At 35.5% G+C, this 19957-nt stretch overlaps 1 pseudogene; it reads left to right on the top strand.

Moving 5' to 3' along the window:
- Window positions 1–6167: 6167 nt before the first annotated feature.
- LOC148877062 (leucine-rich repeat receptor-like serine/threonine/tyrosine-protein kinase SOBIR1 pseudogene) lies at window positions 6168–8229 on the top strand (annotated as a pseudogene).
- The last annotated feature ends 11728 nt before the right edge of the window (window positions 8230–19957 follow it).

The raw sequence follows: 19957 nt of genomic DNA, 5'->3' as shown, positions 1-19957 counted from the left end.
TATCTCAAAGTTGTAGCAAGTTGATTAAGTCTACCTTATTATTTATATATTATTTTAAATCATCTTAAATTTTTTGACAATTATCTAAAACCTTTTCCATTGACTGGTCATTAACTTTTCATTACATATTATTTACGTGTGACATCACGTGACTGAATTTTTAAAAATTCTAAAATTCCCCTTTTATAATAAAAATGTCCTTTTGATTTTGGGTTCATTGAAGCTTGGACCAAGACCCCACTCATCAGGTCGGTTTAGTCGACAGAGAAGAGATCATAAGTTCTTGATAATGTTTGTTTTTTCTCAAAATTTGTTGTTGTTCTTTAACCTTTCCATGGCCTTTTATTGCTTTTGTCATCTTCAATATTTTCAGTCAGAGAGTTGAGAGAATAGGAATGACAAGGAAGATCAAAAAGTGAAAGGCAAGAAGGGCTCAAAGGCCTTGGATGAACAAATCGACGGTCAAGTGTTTGAAGTAATGGAGCACTAGGACAAGGAAGAAAGCCAAGGTCATAAATCATTATTGTTTCATCCCACTTGTGATCATCATCGGCATGAACCCAGAGTCAAACCAACGCTATCTGAACTCCTCACCCCCTTCTAAGCTGAAATCTTAGATGCCTGGATCGAGGAATGGGTCAACTCCTATTTGTCTAATTTACAAGAGCTAATCTTTGATATTTCACTCTATAACTCAGTTCCCCTCCTAAAACCCTAACCTGGTGAAAAATTGTTGAATTCCTAAAACCGTTTTCTTGTAGTCCTTAAAACCCAGCTAAAGTTTTCTTACCCTACTCTAGACCCACAGTTCTGTCTACCCTGGACACTAGAGGGCACTACAGAAGTTAGCAATTTGTATCTAGGGGAATTTAGCAATTCCAGCATGGCTGTCCCCACGACCTCCCATAGCCACCTCTCTCACTAGATTGCTTCTTGGGTTTAAATCTACCATCAGCCTTTTCTATTAAGCTAATGGATTTTCACCTTCCCATCCTCAACAATACTCCACTTGGACTGCTTATTTGTTATGATCCTTGATACATGTTGTAATCCTCCACCAAGATGAAAAGGATACCACCCTTACTACTGCTGATGTTTACGGGACTGTCATGGGTATTTACATAAAAAACCATGACCACTCCTACAAACCGTTAGAGATGTTGATAGAGGAGAGAATTATTGTTGTTATGATTATTGATTGTAATCATTATAAATCCTTGTAATGCCCATGAGCCTATATAAGTAAGATAAGCCAATAAGGAAGGCCATTCGACGATTTATCCCATTTCTTCTTTCTTTTTCTATGATCTTGTGATTGTTGAATCCTCATTGAGCGACACTCCGGTGTAATTGCTTGGGGGAGTTACGTATCTCTTTCCATATCTAAAAAAGGGTATGTAATAGTTGGTATCAAAACCGGTCAGATTCATGGATGCATGGAGGGCTAGATTTGAAGATTGTGTTAGTCGCCTCGAGAGTAACCAAGAGCGGATTTGGACTCACCTAGCAAAAATTGAAGAAAAGCTCAACTAAATCTTGCCTCCGACTAGTTCACTAGAGGAACATAGTCATCGAGCTTTACCTGTGGACACTAGTTCTAGAAGTTTGGTCGCAGCATCAAGTTTGCCTAACTTGATGGAGGTTTACAAACCAGGGCCAACTCCGCCAAGGTTGAAGACTCTGATTCTTAAAGAGGCACAAGAAGTTCACTCCGATATGGTGACCATTAACATGCTGAATAATTAAAGGGATGAGAGATCCATCATATGAATGGCCAAACCCAGCAGGAAGGTAGGGTGAAATTTCAAAATTTTCTCTCTCTCCCATTTAGGAATCGCATTCCATGTTTTAGAAAAACTGTATTTTTCAATTATCAATCTTGAACCAAGAACTGAACTAGATCTGAACCAAAATAGTAGGAGAGGGATATACCTGATACGAATAAATAATATCTTCCAATAGAGGTGTTCACGCCCAAACAAGGATCCAAAGACTGCTCCCACTGAAGATGACACAATGCAGGGGGGAGCAGAATCAGTAGTGTTCTTCCACAGAACTAAATCCTTCGCCAAGAATTTGTTGGAGGGTAGGTGAGCACGACTCCCAATTAGTTTTTCACCAAAAACTAATATCAAGAACACTTCTTGATTGCTCCTATATTAATGGAGGTCGAACTAGCTATGGCAGCAACTGGAGGAGAACGGAGGAAAAAGATGGCACAGTCACACTGTTGTTGTCTTCTCTCTGAGTGATCTAAGATCTGATCTTTGGATGCTTGGATGGACTGAATGGTTTGCCCCCTCTTCATTTTATAGCCTTAAAGAGAGCTCCTAATCTCATTAGGAGTTTCCTAATCCAAATTTGTATTTGGATAAGGAGTTCTCTTTAAGAGATAGGGATAAGACCTTATCTTATCTACAGATTAGATCAGCCCTCTCCTAATCTCATTAGGAGGTTTCTAGATCCAAATATGTATTCAAATCTAGACTCTCTGAGTTGATAGGGTACGACCCTATCCTATCTGCTGATCAAATCTCAGATCCGCCCCTCTTTTTAATTAGTCCAACTAAACAAATTCGAAATAGGCTTTGGGCCCAATAAGTCTATGTGCTCATTAACCTTCCAATTTGTTGCCCAGTTGGGCTTCTTTGTATGGCGTGGGACCCAAACATTGATATACACATCAGCCACATGGGTTTAGCCCAACTTTTGTTACAAGGCCTGGCCGAATTCACTGAAAAGACAGTGAACCCTCTGAAACCCATCACATGGGCTCCTAATGGGCCCATTACTTACATTAAGTGGTCCCTGGGCCAAGCCACCTTATAAAAACCCAGTGACTGTGGGAATATGCAAGATAGCCCATCAAGTATTACCCTCAATGGTCTTATACTTAACCTCGCAGCTCATAATGATCATACACTGCCCGACAAGAGAAGACCTCTCCCTCGGCTGCAAGGAACAGTGTTGCACTCTCTACTCACATGGAACTTGGGAATAAAAACCTTTTGCAAATATTTTAAAACCATAATATATATATATATATATATATATATATATTTTTATAACTCGTATATTTTGAAACCTTTTGCAACTCGTATATAAATATATTTTGCAAAACAAATTTCAACGATTGAAATCAACTACCGGCATTTTTGGTTTCCATCAAAGAGAGTGCATCCCTGATCATTACATTTGTCCGACAAAGGAGATGATTCTATCACTATGATCACCCACTCAGATGAATTCTCAGATTGTTCCAACATACCCAAGTTTTGACCCCCTCTAAGTATCTCACTGATTGACACATCAAAAACAACCCAATTCAATACCTAGTGCAGTATCATAATCGAGTCTATGGGTCAGGTGTAGCATTACAGTTTTTCCCACTTATCACTAAGGTCTAGGGCAAAACTAGAATTCTGGTCTGATTCAAGGTTTCAAGTTAAACCTACACTGCATGTACCTTGGGTCTCACCCTGGCGACTGAGACAGGCCACCCCAACCAACTTTGCGGCACATCAGTGTCAGCCTTATCAGGATAGATCTCCCTAGATCGACCTACTAGCTATGAACATTCTAAACTAACACGAGTCTTATTATGTATCTAGTTTAAGGGTATTACAGAGAAACACACCACTATAATATGAATCAAATATGTATTTTATTCATTTACAATAAATGTCATAATGTATACCAGGCTTATTGGAGCTAAGGGCATACACTGTCTAACAATAAAAACTCTAGAATGACCAACACTCCCTTCTTTGACAAAATCCCCATTCACCCCATTTTCTTCTTGCTCTCATTGAACCCTAGTCTTTTTATCATCCCCTCCATCAAACAGACAACAACTTTCGCCATAAACCAATCTCATGTTACCTTGTTCTCTCCATCTCGTTTCCTAACCATAGCTTGAACTATCACCTTGTCTTATCTCTATTACCTTTTCTTCCTGCTTCTATTGATGAACCCCCTCCTTGGCCTAGCTTCATACTTCCTTTGACTTTGTTGTCAAGTTCAAACTTCCTTAAGATGGCACCTTCACTTCCTAGCAGCAATTACAAGTTCTGGCATTGTGTTATGGAGGATCATGGTGGTTAGAGTGCTTTTGACAAACAATGTCAAGGTAGAGGCAGATTTCTTCTAAGAATCTAGTGTTAGTGGTGCATGAAGATCATTGTAAACCACCCAAGATTCACCATCTTGTTTCTTGTTGCAATAAACATGCCCTCACTCACTCCCATGATATTGAGGTTCCTCGCTCGCAGAGACATATTGGTGTTGCAGATGCATAACTTCTACATTCCCTATGCATTTGATCAGCTTGGGGGAGACAGAAGTTACAATTACATCAAATAAGTCTACCATGTTTGAGACTCATCTTGGGGTTCTGACAGCTAGAGCCATGGTGAATCATGTCAAGCTTAATTTAATGGTACTCATTGTTAATTTTTCTAGGACTTTTGGAAGAAAAACCAAAGCCATATGCGTCAATCAATGCTGGCTCAACAAAGAGGCACCCAATGTTTAAACCATTCTCGACTTCTTCTCCTAGTTCCCTTGTCCCACCTTGCAGAAAATCAAAGAAGTGAGAAATTGATTCTAGCTTCCATCATTTGATGTTTGGAGCACAAGAATGTCTCCAAATGATTCCAAAGTCAAATTTGATAGTTTTTGGATAGACATTGGTTTGGATCAACAAATTCGAACACAAGTTGTAGTTGCTGAAATTGGGATTATCAATGATCTTGGAAATCCTTATGAGCACATGAGGAGAAGTCTTTATGTGGGGAACAAATTATCTAGACTACAAGAGGTAAAGTTAAAAACTTTGCTACACAACTCAGTTAGAAATCATCAATTGGAATTGTGATGCTCGACCATTACTTGACATAACGACTATACGCTTTCGCATCTAGGAGTTGATGCAAAGGCCATCATTGGATCACTACTTATTCTAGTTTTTTTTTTTTTTGAGAAGGTAAGGTACAAAATTTTATTAAAGAATGATGAAAAATATACAACAATTTCCGGGCATCTCACACCCAAAAAGGAGACATGTTACAGACTCCAAACGAACTAAGTACAAAGCAAATGGAAAAGATTCTAAGACTTAAACTTAGAGTTAACTGATAGACAAGAAGCAAGCTTAGACATTACATCCTGAATTAATTCATCCAGACTTCTCACTTTGTTGTAAGAAATTCTGTTATTTCTTTCAGTCCATAAAGTTACTAAGACAGCCACATGGGTGGTTCTCCATATCAGATTAACCTTTTTCTTTAGGCCCAACAAATTCCAACAGCATAAGAGATCCTTAATTGAACCAAGCATAACCTAGTAGACCACATTTGCTTTAAGAAAGTACTCCCAAACTCTTATAGAGATCAAACAGTGGATGCCAAGATGATCAATTGTCTCTGGCAAAAGCCCATATAAGCCACAACTAAGGTCTGAAAGTTGAACCCCTCTCCTAACCAAATTATCTCTCGATAGGCACTTATTTAGAACCATCATCCAAATCAAAAAATTATGCTTAGGTGGACTAATAAAATTCCACACCTACTTGCTTGGAAAATCATAATTACTTGCTCTACTCATTGAAGCCAAAGATTTAACAGTAAAAACATCTCCACCTCCACTCATTCTCCATATTAGTAGAGATTGAATGCTTCTGTAACAGTTGTAGAAGTGCCAACAACTGATTCATCTCCCAATAAAAAAGATTTCGTCTAAAAAGGGGACATCGGGAGATTGATTCCCCAGTCACATCATAAGAATCAACCATTGAAGCCTTAGGGCTCAGGGCACATTGAAAAAACAATGGAAAGGCATCTAGGGGGGTGTCTAAACACTAGGAATCCTTCCAAAACTTCAACATGTCTCCCCTACCAATCTTGAGAGCAAGGCCATAAAAAAAAGTTAGGAAAGATTTCAAATTCCTTTCTAGAGTGAACACACCTAGCTCTAAAAGGGATCCAAAAATTTCCAATTACCCCAATCCACCCCATATTTCGAAGCAATTAGGTCCTCCACCAAGCATTCATCTTGACACCAAACCTCCAAAGCCATTTATTGAGGAGAGAAGAGATGAAAACCTTTAACTTCCTAATACCTAACCCACCATCCTCCATAGGGAGATAGACTTGATCCCATTTAACAAGATGACGAGATCATTTGGCAAGTCCTTTTTGAAAGATCTTTTGGAAGCTTTGATAGTCAAAAGACGATGTGAGCTTTTGCACCAAGATCTTAATAGCTTGAAGACCGTTTGGTTAAGATGCGTCTATCCATGCATCTTTTCGTATAAAGATGAGTTGAAAAAAAGGCGAAAAGCTCCATTTAGAGCTTTTAAAAAATAGCCAGAAATGGGCTTCTCGTGTCTTTTTGGGGCTACGGCTTTTGGCGGCTAGATCTTTTCCCAACCAAATAGGAAAAGACCAAAATATGGGTTGTTGGGCTTCTAAAAAGCCAATAGCCCACACGAAAAAGACGTGCCAAACAGAGCCATATTTTTCTTTCTTCCGCCCACCCTCTCCACAGAAAATTTCTTTAAAGGGATTCCAACTTTTTTGCTACTTTGGAAGGGATGGGGAAGAGGGATAAGAAATAAGGTAAAATACAAAAACCTCCCCTGAAGTTTCTAACAATCATAAAAACCTCCTCTATGGTTTCACTTTAGCAAAAACCTCCCTTTTATTTTTGAAAAATTCGACAAATACCTCCCCTCCATCAATGACCAAGACGGAAAACGCTAAATCTATGATATGTTTTAAATACCTATTTTACCCTTTTACGAATTAATGTGCGTCTATTTTCACTAAAATACCTCATTTAACTAATTAGAAGAGAAATATTGTTCATTGTCCTCAACTTCTCAAAGCACCTAAAAGGCGTAACCTACTCCGATCCATACCATTGGTCTCTCTTTTTTCTCATTCTTCTTCTTCTTCTTCTTCTTCTTCTTCTTTAAGAAATACTGTTCATTGTCATTAACGTCCAGTGCCTATGTCGCTGAATCGGATCCAACACTCCAAACCTAGCTTGGGGATGAAGAATAATCTCCCTAAGTGTTACATACTTGTCGAGAATAATACGACAAAGAATCACAACAATTCTGTCATGGCGCCATCAGCTAGTAAAACTAATTTAAGTAGAGCCGATTCTAATGAAGCCAAACTCCTTCGCCCTCGGAAAAAAACCCACAAGCACGACAAGAGCAAAAAGAAGCTTAAGGGTTGTGTGATTGTTGGAGTGGTATTAGGACTGATTGTGTCGATATTGTTTAAATTACTACTCATTTTCATAAGAGGCAGGGTGAAGGACTCGAGCCTTGCTATCTTCAGTCCGCTAATCAAGAAGGCCAAAGATTTAGCATTCTTGGAAAAAGAAGACGGGCTTGCATCTCTGGAGATCATTGGAGGAGGATGATACAGAGAGGTTTACAAGGCTGAATTACTGGAAAGCAATGGGAAGATTATAGCAATCAAGACGATAATACAGCCCAACCCCATTGATGCAGCTAAACTAGTGGAGGAAGACAATAAGCTTTTGACGAAGATGCAGCAAAATTTGTTCAGAAATCCAAATTGTGGGTCAGATTCAGCACCGATACTTGCTCCCTTTGCTAGCCCGTGTGCCATGGCCAGGTTTCCACTACCTGGTGTATGAATACATGAAGAACGGAAGCTTACAGGATGTGTTGAATAAGGTATTAGAAGGGGAGAGAGAATTGGATTGGTTGGCGTGACACAAGATTGCATTGTGAGTGGTCGTTGGCCTTGAGCATCTCCATATGCACCACAACCCTCGTATAATTCACAGAGATCTCAAGCCTAGAAACATACTTCTTGACAATGATATGGAGGTGCGCATCACTGATTTTGGGCTAGCGAAGGTAGTCTCAGCGGTGAACACCCATGCCACAACCTCCAATGTGGCTAGAATTGTTGGATATATTGCACCTAAGTACCACTAGACACTCAAATTTACCGACAGGTGCAACATTTACAGGTTTGGCATCATTCTAGCAATGTTGGTTCTAGCAAACTACCTTCGGGTGACTTCTTTTGGACCATAGAGGAAATGAGCCTGGTCAAATGGCTTAGAAACCAAATGATCTTGGGGAATCCAATCACGGCCATTGATCCCAAGTTAAGGGGAATGGGCATTATGTTGGAAACTACTTGGTTGTTTATTTTTGTTCTCTTGTTTGTGTATGAATAGGGAAAATGATGTAGTATCTATCTGATTAGTGTGAGCTTTGTTTGATGATCAAAGAGCTCCATGAATGTGAAGAAGAAGAAGAAAAAGAAAGAAAGAGAGAGAGAGAGAGAGAGAGAGAGAGAGAGAGGAGAGAGACCGACAACATGTGAAACAAATCGGCACCATGAGAGCAAGTTTGTCAAAGTAAGAAGAAGAGTTCTTGAAGAGAAAAGAGACCACAAAGAGGTTTAGGTCCTTAGGGAAAACCACAAGATGTCACAGGATCGATATTGTAGATCGGATTTCCACTTGAGGGCTATTCTAGTTAGAGGGATAGTTGCATTTGCAAAAGTGGCTGGTGCAATGAAAGTTGCGGGTGGAGTAAAGTTGGGGGTTGTAGTTGCTTCCATGTTAGTAGTAGCAACTGCAACTATGGCAGGATCTAAATGGGAAGTAAATGATGCTAGGAAGTAGCCTTAACAGTGTCATTGACGAAAGGGTACAAAATGTAACTATACACGTTTTCCGTCTTGGTCATTCACGGAAGAGAGGTATTTGTTGATTTTTTCAAAAATACAAGGGAGGTTTTTGATAAAGTGAAACTATAGGGGAGGCTTTTATGATTGTTAGAAACTTTAGAGGAGGTTTTTGTATTTTATCCTAAGAAATATGTAGGTAGGTTAGAAAGAGTACTTTTAATGAGAGTAATTCTACCCCCTGATGAAAAATATTCGGCTTTCCATAAAGCTAGCTTCCTTTCCATCCTTACTACCATAAGATCCCAAATAGCACTCAAGGTACACTTGGCACCTAGAGGGAACCCAAGGTATTTCCTAGGGAGATGATCCACTTTACATGCAAAGACTTCAGCCAACTCTTCCAAGCAGCACTTGGCCCACTAGAAAAAGAACACTTTTTCCCAAATTTTACTTTGAGCCCTGAAACCACTTCAAAATAGTATAGGATTCCTAACATACTCTCCAATTAATCTCGAGAAATGCCAATAAAACACAAAGTATCGTCCACAAACTGTAACATGTGCACCTTCTCCCCCCAGGCAGATTTGAAAACCCTCATACTGTTTATTCTAGTTATTCCTATGATATCTTGGGAATATACAAACTTGTGTCTAATGCAGGCCTTTCTAGTTGGCTATAGTGTTGGGAAATTGCTAAATGGAGTGAAATAGCTACATGGTTATGTGGGCAAAATTGAATGGTTATAGTGGGATTTAATTGCTGTCAACACCATACTAAACTCCTACTTAGCTTGTGGAAGTTTGGCATATACAAGGAAGCCCACTGCATTTACTTCTGTTAAAGGTAAAGAATGAGAGATTTCAATTCAACCATTTATTCTCTCTGAATGCAACCAATGGGACCAAGAATCTTCAACTAGGGAAACAAGCTCACAGTTATGTTTTAAAACAAGGTTTATTAGTTTGTGCAGGTGTCCAAGTTCAATTCTTGCTTATTAGCTTGTATGGCAAATGTGGCTAGATTGAAGAAGAATGCTTGGTAAGAACTCTAGAGTGCAATAACTCACTGATGATTACATGGTTATTTGGTGATGCAATAAAGGAAGCTGAAATGTTTTTGACTGATGGTGAATGAAGAGGTAAAACTTGATCATGTTCCCTTCTCCCTCACACCAAAGATGATTTTGTATTATCTACCTTGGCAAGTTTGACTAGTTGCACAATGTCGCATGGTTGCACTGTAAAATCAGGATTTGAGTTAGAAATAATGGTCTCCTACCCCTAGACCGGTGCCAATTCAAAATATGAATTTACCTAATACATTTTCCAGGGTTTTAGGTTGGGATTCCCTCTGCTTCATGTTACTCACCACTAGGAATGGCCAACATAGAATGGGTAAAGAGGGTCTCAAGTTACTCAAGAGTCAAGACTAAGATCCAAGAGGGCTTGAAGTTAAATGTTGTAATGTTCTTGTCAAAGATATTGGATTACAACCACTCAACTCTAATGGAGAAAGGGGCATCTCCTAGTGTAGATTTCAGTATGTATACTATTAAGTTAGCTATTAAATATGCATTTAGATAGCTATTTACAACAGCAAAATGCCACTAGAAAGAGATGAGGAATCATATGTCATTAGTTTTTTAACATTAGCCTTGAGGACAAGGCTGAAATTAAGGGGGTGGGAATGTTACGATCCTTGATACATGCTGTAATCCTCCACCATAATGAAAAGGGTACCACCATTACTACTGCTAATGTTTACGGGACTGTCATGGGTATTTCATAAAAACCATGACCACTCCTAGAGACCGTTAGAGATGTTGATAGAGGGGAGAATCATTGTTGTTATGATTACTGATTGTAATTATTATAAATCATTTCCTTGTAACATTCATGAGCCTATATAAGTAAGATAAACCACTAAGGAAGGTCATTCAATGATTTATCCCATTTCTTCTTCCTTCTTCAATGATCTTGTGATTGTTGAACCCTCTTTCAGCAACACTTTGGGTGTTATTGCTCGGGGGAGTTATGTATCTCTTTCCATCTTTGAAAAGGGTATGGAACATTATTCATGTTCTTCCTATCCTCATCAATGATGTGAATTGGGTGTATGTTAGAAGAGATCGATAACAAATTCTTCAACATTACATAGGCCTTCTTGTAATCTGGCTTTGCAATCAAGATTCCACCCCTCCTCTTCTTCTTGCCTCCATGTTCAGGGTTGAGACTAGAACCCTCTTGATTTCAATATTTGAAGTTGAAGGGATGGTCTTGAGAGAAATCTCTTTTTTGTTGGTGAGAGAAGATGGCATGGGAAATTTAACGGGGAGATTTGTAAAGTGCACAACTCTTCTTCCCAATTTTATGTGCATCATCACATTGCCAGTTGGAATTTACAGGCATAACCATTACAAGTAATGGGGTTTCTCCTATTCGTAAATCATGGTGGATATCCTTTTGACATAGGAGTTAATTGAAGGGTAAAATTGACATTTCATCATTTCTATCAAGATTTGATGACGATGACAATTGCTAGAAAACTTTGGTAGTTTAAAACAATATGTAAATGGTAAGGGTAGGGTTAGTCAATTTCTTAAATCTTAGGGGTACTTTGTCCTTTATTTTTCAAAGATGATTCCTTTCTCACTTAAGCCTTGACACATAAAAAGTGAATTCTTTTTATGAACAATCAATTATGCTCTAAGGATCTATTTGTTTTGTAGGAATAGGGGTCTAGAATTGGACTGGTCTTTCAATTGTTTGGTTTGGTAGAGTGGAATATTGATTCCCATTCCTAGCAGAATGACACTCCCCCATTTGAGGGAATGGTCATTTTGGCCTCCCTCATTGGAAACGAGATTTCCAATCCATCAAAAAAAAAAAAAAAGATAAGAGTGATTGAAAACCCCCAAACCCTATTTCTCTTTACTCAACAATAGCCTTCCTTGGAAGTCATGCATATCTAATAGAATCTAATCCAATTCCTATTTGAACCAAACAAGTGGGGGAATAGACTACTCCAATTCTGGTTCAAGGGAATTTCAATTCTGAGTCCAATTCCAATTCCAATCACAAATCAAACAGACACTAAGAAATTTAGGGTTTGATTATGATATTGGATAGGGGTGCCCACGGTTCGGTTAACCGAACCATGGACACTTTTTGCAAACTGAACCAGTTCTATTGTTTTTTCAATTTCTCAAAACCATTGGTTAATCAGTTTGTCGTTTTTGGTTTTTTATATTCATAATATATATTATATAAATATATGTATAATATTATATTATAAATAATACATGATATATAATATATTAAAAATATATAATATATATAAATAGATTATTAAAAATATAATATATGTATATATTTATATTATACATATATATTTATATATAATACATAGAAAATATGTGACATCTAATTAAAATATATATAAAGTATACATATAAATATATATACCAGTCGGTTTGGTTAATCGCCGATTTTTTAGGGTAACCAAAAACTGAACCAGCCCTTTGGTTTTTCAAAAATACCAAACCGATCAATTCGGTTAACTGCATTTTCCAGTTTGGTTTTCTTGGTTCGGTCTGGTTTTTTAGTTTTTCATAGACACCCCTAATATTGGAAATACATGATACTAGGAAAGTGAATTCAAATCTGGTATTCACACCATCCTCACAACCCCCTGTGACTGTGCATTGGGAAAGTGTATTTATGTGTTTTTATTTGTGGGAAGATATTCCCAATACACAACTGTAAGGGGCAAATTAGAGGATAGTGAAAACAATTTTATGTGGATCAAATTTGAATTCCAAAAAAGCTTGTAACCGCAAGGTGCAATAAGGTCTCATGTTGATTGTATTAATAGAGACTTGGGTTTGAATCCTGCCTGTAGGGTTTGGGGTTTATGGGCTATCCGCCATTTGTAGGGACACAAACGGATTGGATCGGAATTGAATCAAGGTATATCCGAATCCGATCCGACATGAACAATGTTGGATCCAATCCTGATAGGTCTCGATTTGAATCTTATCGGTAAGTTGATCTTCATATTTGATTTGATCCAAATTGTTTTCTTTAAAAATTAATAAATTATTAAAAGAAAAATAAAATATACCAATTTAAATAAAGAAAAACAAAAATACAAGTATTTTTTATTTATTTTTATCATATATATACATGTTTTTTATAAAAAATAAATTATATAACAAATTTATAAAAATATAATATAAATAAATAAATAACATATATTTGTATTATATATTTATATTTATAAATATATAACATATATCGGATCAAACCTTCTCGAATCGGATAGGGGTGATCCCAATTCGACCAAAATAATATCGGATCTCAGATCATGATCTAATCCATTTGCACCCCTACTCATTTGCGTAGCCCCACGACCCCCCACATATAAAAAAAAGCTTGTAACCAATAAGGTATTTCTCAAAATTCACAGGCATGGATTACATAAACAATGTCAATATTCTCACCCGAAGCTAGACCACAATGTTTTTCTCCCGTAGTGTATTCATCTCTCCCTCCCTCCCTCTCCCTCTCTCTCTCTCTCTCTCTCTCTCCGGGTTGGATCCAAATTATAAATGAATCTATTAAATTGAGAGTCTGTCTCGGATGTTGAATCACATTTGGTTGAATGCCGATGTAAGGATTTTGTTGACGTTGACCAAGGTCTAACGTGCTACACGTTGAGTATCCAAAAGAGGGAACCCACCATCGTAAAGATTAGGGGTGTAAACAGATCAAATTCGATTCGGATTAGGCAATATCCGAATTCAAATCCGATATCTTAATTCGATTTGATATTCGACAGATATTGAAAATTAATATCTGAATTCGAATTCGATTAAATATTTGAATATTCGATTCAATTCAAATTCGATTAATTAATTATTTTAGATAACTAATAAATATATAAAATAAATATTTTATTGATATAAAGTATATAAATTTATAAATTATTTATATAGCTTAATTACTATATATAAATTATATAAAATATTTTATATATTATATATAAGAATTAAATAATCGGCCAAATTTAGATATTTATCAAATCGAATCAGGTCATATCCGAATTCGAATCCGATTAACTATTCAATATGAATAGGATATCCGAATTTGACCGATTAGATATTCGAATTATCCGATTTCGATTCGATTATGTTGAATATCGAATTCAAAATCGGATTTTTGAATACCATTGACACCCCTACTAAAGATGGATTCCTTTTATGAAATAGCCTTCCAAAATAACTGACTTTTCAGGTTTTACTACTTTTCTCTTCAAGCCAAACACACTTGGCAAACTTGCCTCTATTTTACTGGATCGTTTCAATGAAATAAAGTCCTCTCTAACTTTTTTATTAAAAAAAAAATTACTCTCTAACTCTATTGGTATTGTTAGACCAATCACAATTAGACCTATTCAGGTCCATGCTTTGGGCTCAATTTTATACTATTTCGGGTTCGGGTTGGGCCCATTCGAATTTTGGCAAAAACTATGCCTGAGCTCAAATTGGGCCGATTCAAATTGGGTTTATTAAATCAATTGTGATGTTGGAATTTTGGATCTTATTGTAATAAGAATTTATTTTTATGTAAATTAACTATCATATTGGAATTCCAATGTATATGGCTTAATGGAATGACAAAAAAATAGTAGGTAGCCCATGTAGTTAGGATAAGACTTAGATGATGATGTACAAGGAACAATCTTGTCACAATGAAGTTTTAAGGTCAAAATGAATAAATAGAAATTATTATATGCATGGTAGACGAGTGATAAGTGACGATTCAATCAATTATTAGTCAAATCAAAATTTCAAATATAAGTAAACATATCAGAGATGCAATCAAACACATATAAGGGTGGATATATAACCACTTGTTTGATTTCTTTTAAAAGTAAACATAAGGCTCAGTTTTGAAATATCATATACAAGTTTTTGTACTGTATATATTTGTATTTATATCCTTGCCAAACTGAACCCAAATAGTAACATTTCTATTGGGAAAAGGCATATATGTATTGTAATAGTTTGAGTGAGGCACATGTATTATTGTTGGCATATCCCACAATGTTTAATCGGATATATAGCTACTTGTAGTTTTCATATAATAACTAATGGAGCACTCCATATTTAATTCTCTTGTCGCACACCTTTATACAAATTATTATCATCATTTAAGTCTTGTTCACTTGAATTTTGTCCAGCCATTTAATTTTGCTTTGCATTTAAATCATTTCTTATTATTTTCATCTAAGTCCTTTAGGCTGTGTTTGGTTTGAAAAAAAAAAAGTAGGAAAAGGTAAGGAAAGCTTTACAAACCTTGTATAGGTTTTTTTTATCTTTTCCTTCAAACCAAACATAACCTTATAGATTTATACAAATAAAAAACACAAACTTTCTGTTAGTTATATTTTCATATGGTATTAGAACAAGTAATTTGTGCTTATATTAATTTCTACAAAAAAAAAAATCCGCTTATATTAATTTGATTGTTATGTTTCAAATCCTATTTATAAAAGCTTCTGCCTTCCAACACGCATGAAGTCTGTTGCCCATACGCCAGGCTTTCGCCTATTTTTTACTTTAATTTTGATTTTACTTCATTTTGTTTATTTATTTGGTTTCAACTTCCTTGGACCTTGCATACTTGGGAGTGAATTTCTAAAGCTTTTCATGTTTGTTATCACTCAATTTGATGGCTGTTACTTCCACAATTTGGCTCCATCAGAATTGAATTAAATTCTTTTGAATTTTTGCATGTTGGAATCTGTTGCTTCTTCTTTTTCCTGCTTTAATGTGATTTAGCAGAATGACAATCGATCTGTATGTCCCAAGTTTAACCTTCAAGCTATACCTCATAGTTTAGATCTGTTTGTTTGGCATGAATTATCTTGTTAATTAGTGTACAGGAGGGTGGTATGAATTCAATTTATGTGGCTTATGGTATGCCTTGGACTTTTCTTGTGTGGGTTTTCTTTTTCCATCTGTGGCTTTGTCTTCAAAAGTCAATTTCTTATGATTACTACCAGCTTTAAATCCAGTCATTTTTGGTTGGTGAGATCTGTAAAGCTGTTCTAGCGTCTCATGATTCCTGAACCAACTTCCTTAGCTCTCTCTGAGCATAGTATGTTACTAGTGGTGACCCGTGCGATGCACGGGATGCCCTTTTAAAAATATTTTTTAAGGGAGAAAAATGAAGTAACAGGGATTCATCACCAAAGTTTTATTTTATATATTTCTATATTTTTACATGTAGAATAGTAGAAAAAAATAATTTCTTTTCTGTTTTAGTTATTGATCTTTAAATTTTCCTTTTTATATAACTTATATATTATGAGAAGCATATAAACCAATTGATGGTGATTCAATTGATATATTATCTAGCTATTTGTAGTAGAGACTTAGGTTAGGGGGATAGGCTAGCCCCCATTGTGTAGCCCTATAAACCCAAAAATGTGCTTAGCGTGAGATTAATAATCTAGTTAAAAAAAAAACAATTTCAAAATTGAACTAATGAAGATAATCAAAGACTCATATTAAGTTCTTTTTTACTACATTTTATTATTGAACCAGAAATGAATCTACATTAAATTAAATTAATAAAAACAGAGGGAAAAACCTAATATCCCAAGGAAAGGAGAAATGATTTGTTTACATTAATTTGGGTCCAAGGTAAGGTTCATATTTATTTATAAAAAAAAGGGTAAAATACAAAAACCTCTCCTTTTCTGATAATCATAAAACCTCCTCTATAGTTTCATTTTAACATATACCTCCGCTTAACTTTTGAGAAACTCAACAAAAACCTTCATTCCGTCACAGTCCCAGATGGAAAACGTTAAATTGATGCACCAGTTTTTTCCGAATACCCATTCTATCCTTTTATAAATTATTTTACATACAAATTATTGAAGTAACCCTATTTTAACTCAACATAAACCTCTTTTAACGACCATTTTAGTAATTCTACATACAAAATTACTGAAATATGTTTTTTGTTGAGTTAAAATGGGATTATTTTAGTAATTTTGTACGTAAAATAATTTATAAAAGGGTAGAATGGATATTTGGAAAAAACGGGTGCATCAATCTAACATTTTCCGTCTGGGACAGCAACGGAAGGGAGATTTTCGTTGAATTTTTCAAAAGTTCAGGTGGAGTATTTATTAAAATGAAACTATAGGGGAGGTTTTTATGATTGTCAGAAACTTCAGGGGAGTTTTTTGTATTTTACCAATATGTTTAAGAGGAAAATAAGGATTTAATGGGAGCGAGATATTACAAACATTAACTATTAAGGTTAAGAGAGAGAGAGAGAGAGAGAGAGAGAGAGAGAGAGAGAGAGAGAGAGAGAGAGATTGAAGAATGATCATATTAGATAATAAATATGAATTTTATGAGAGACAATGAAGACCCATGAAAATTTTAATGATTTAATCTAAAAGTAAATATGCACATGCGTGAGAAAGGAGAGGAGGAGGACGAGGTATGCATGTGCTCTATGGTGAGAGGACCTTCACCTCCCCTCTTTCCTCTTTCTAATATATATATGGTGGACCAAGAATCCTTTGGACTGTATTTTAACCATCATTGGGCTATTTTTGGTTTGATAGCAGAAAGTTGAGAGTACATCCCCTCAAAAACCAAACACAGCCTTAGGGATGGATATCAGAGAGAGAGAGAGAGAGAGAGAGAGAGAGAGAGAGAGAGAGAGAGAGAGAGAGAGAGAGAGAGAGAGAGAGAGAGTCATTGACTTCTTATTGTTGAATTGAATTAGCCTACGAGCTTTTAGAAAAGCATTTAACTTATCCATGCAAAAATTTTCATATTATAGTTTATTTAGTATATTTAAACTCATATGGATTCTCTTGTAACACATTGGAAATACAATTTCTCTTACCTATTTTTATCTTTTCAAATTTGAAATATAGCTGAAGAATATGATACATTTTTGTACGCATAATTATAATCATGTATTACAATAAGAACTCAAGTGGATTAAAATAAGTAATTAAAAATCAACTCTAAATGGAAAACAAGAGCTAGACAAATACAACCAAATCTTGACGTACCCTACAAATCATAATTGATCATTCAACACAATCCATTAGGGAAAATTCTTAGTTAGTACCCTGTACTTTAGGCCTAGTGTCACTTTGGTCCTAAACTTTAAAATGTGACAATTGAGTACTTTAACTTTTAAAATGTGCCAATTTAGTACCTATCTTTAATCAACCGTTAAGTGACATTTGAAAAGACACAAATGTCCTTCGAGTGTCATATAATTTTCTTTATCAACCATCCAAACATTGATAAAAGATGAACAGTCCAAAATCTTTGCCTCTTCAATTCAAGAAAGTTGGGGTCACTAGAATGTCCATTGAGACGTAGGGCTGTTCACAAATAAATTCAAACTGACCAACCCGGCCTGACCAAACCCGACTTGGCTGGTTTTTCTTCACCATTGGTCGGTTTCGGGTTGTAAAGATGGGTTAACCGATAATTTGGTTTGGTTTCGATTTTTACACATGAAAACCGAAACTGAACTAAGTTATCTATAATTATATTCTTACTGAAATATTATATATAATATGTATGTTTCAGTTTTAAATATATTTCCAGAAAATATATTCACATATATATATATATATATATATATATATATATATATATATATATATATACATTTAAAGCTGAAATTATTTCAAAAATGTATACATTTAAATCAAAACAGACCTAAATTGACCCGGTCAGTTTCACTTAATCAAGGGTCAGTTTCGGTTTAATATTTAGGTAACTCGACCAGGTCGGATCGGTTGAAAAAAAACTAGCAAACCGACCCAACCCGACCCATGAACAACCCTAGTGAGACGTGACCCCAACTTTCTTGAATAGAAGAGAAAATGATTTGGGGCTGATTATTTCTTGTCAACGTTTGGATGGTTAATAAAAAAAATTAAATGACACTTGAAGGACATTTGTACCTTTTCAAATATCACTTAACGGTACTAAATTGACACTTTTTGAAAGTTTGGGTATTTAATTGTCACGTTTTAAAGTTTGAGGACCAAAGTAGCAATAGGCTCAAAGTACATGGTACTAATCAAGAATTTTTCCATTTATTTACAATGGATGGCATTCCTTAAACCAGGCTTCCAAATGAGACCTTATTTTTTTTGTTTGCTTGTTTGTTTTGGCTTCAAGGGGTTACACAAACCCGGGGGATCCTCTTCAGCCAGCCAGAGATCTTACCAATTGAGCCAGTTGGAACCTTCAAACGCGGCAGTGAATTTTTTTGATTAGTTAGTACATAAACAGACATGAGCATGATAAACAATCACTTGGTTTTATAACAATTCATTAGATATCAATTTATTAGTGCAACATTTATCTTACAAGGTTTACAGATTAAATTAGTGGGAACTAGTTTCCTTCATTTTGGTGCAGAATCAATGTATAAATTACTAGTATATCACCTTAATACCTGTCAAGTATGCATCTTATGGTTAATTAATTTGGTAAGTCACAAAACAAAAAAAAGAAAAAGAAAAAGAAAACATGTTATTGGTTGTATCCGTCTTGGTTTCTAAAACTGAAGCCAAATACGTTTTCTTCAGTTTCCGATTTGAAAAAACGTGTTTTCATATGATGATCAGTTGTCATATTTCATAAGATATTTGCACTCATCAAAAGTTTGTTTCCCTTCTAAAGACTTAAAACATGAATGTTTTCTTTTTCGATACATAACTTTGCCTTTCAAGACAAAATCACAATTGGAAAAACATGTTTTAATTGTTTGGCTAGTGTGACGATTTCAGAAACAACTAATAAAAAAAAAACATTCTTATAAAACACAACGTTGTTGAATTTGACCCTCGGACGGGGCCCGCAAGGTTTGGTTTCTTGGATCCCTTGGCAAAGCAGTCATAAGCTACCTTTCAACTCTCATGGTTTGAATGGATGGTATACATAGGCGACTACTTATTGGCGGGTCCAACCACATTTTTGTTATTCTTTACATTTCCAATTTTTTATTGGACATACTACGTATATGTTTATTAAATGAAATGAAAGTACGTTAATATCTTTTAATAAAAACTGACCTAAATTTTAGATTATCCATATTATAAATTTTTATCTGTTTGTACAATCAAGATGATAAATGGGGGTATTTATCAATCAAGACGAGTATTTTAAAAAATAAAAAAAAATTTATAATATGAGATAAAGT

Source organism: Nelumbo lutea, chromosome 1, assembly GCF_056320005.1.
Source record: "Nelumbo lutea isolate HS-2025 chromosome 1, American lotus-T2T, whole genome shotgun sequence".
NCBI classification, from domain to species: Eukaryota; Viridiplantae; Streptophyta; class Magnoliopsida; order Proteales; family Nelumbonaceae; genus Nelumbo; species Nelumbo lutea.
The sequence above is the reverse complement of the archived record's forward strand: the minus strand, read 5'-3'. Positions and strand labels throughout refer to the sequence as shown.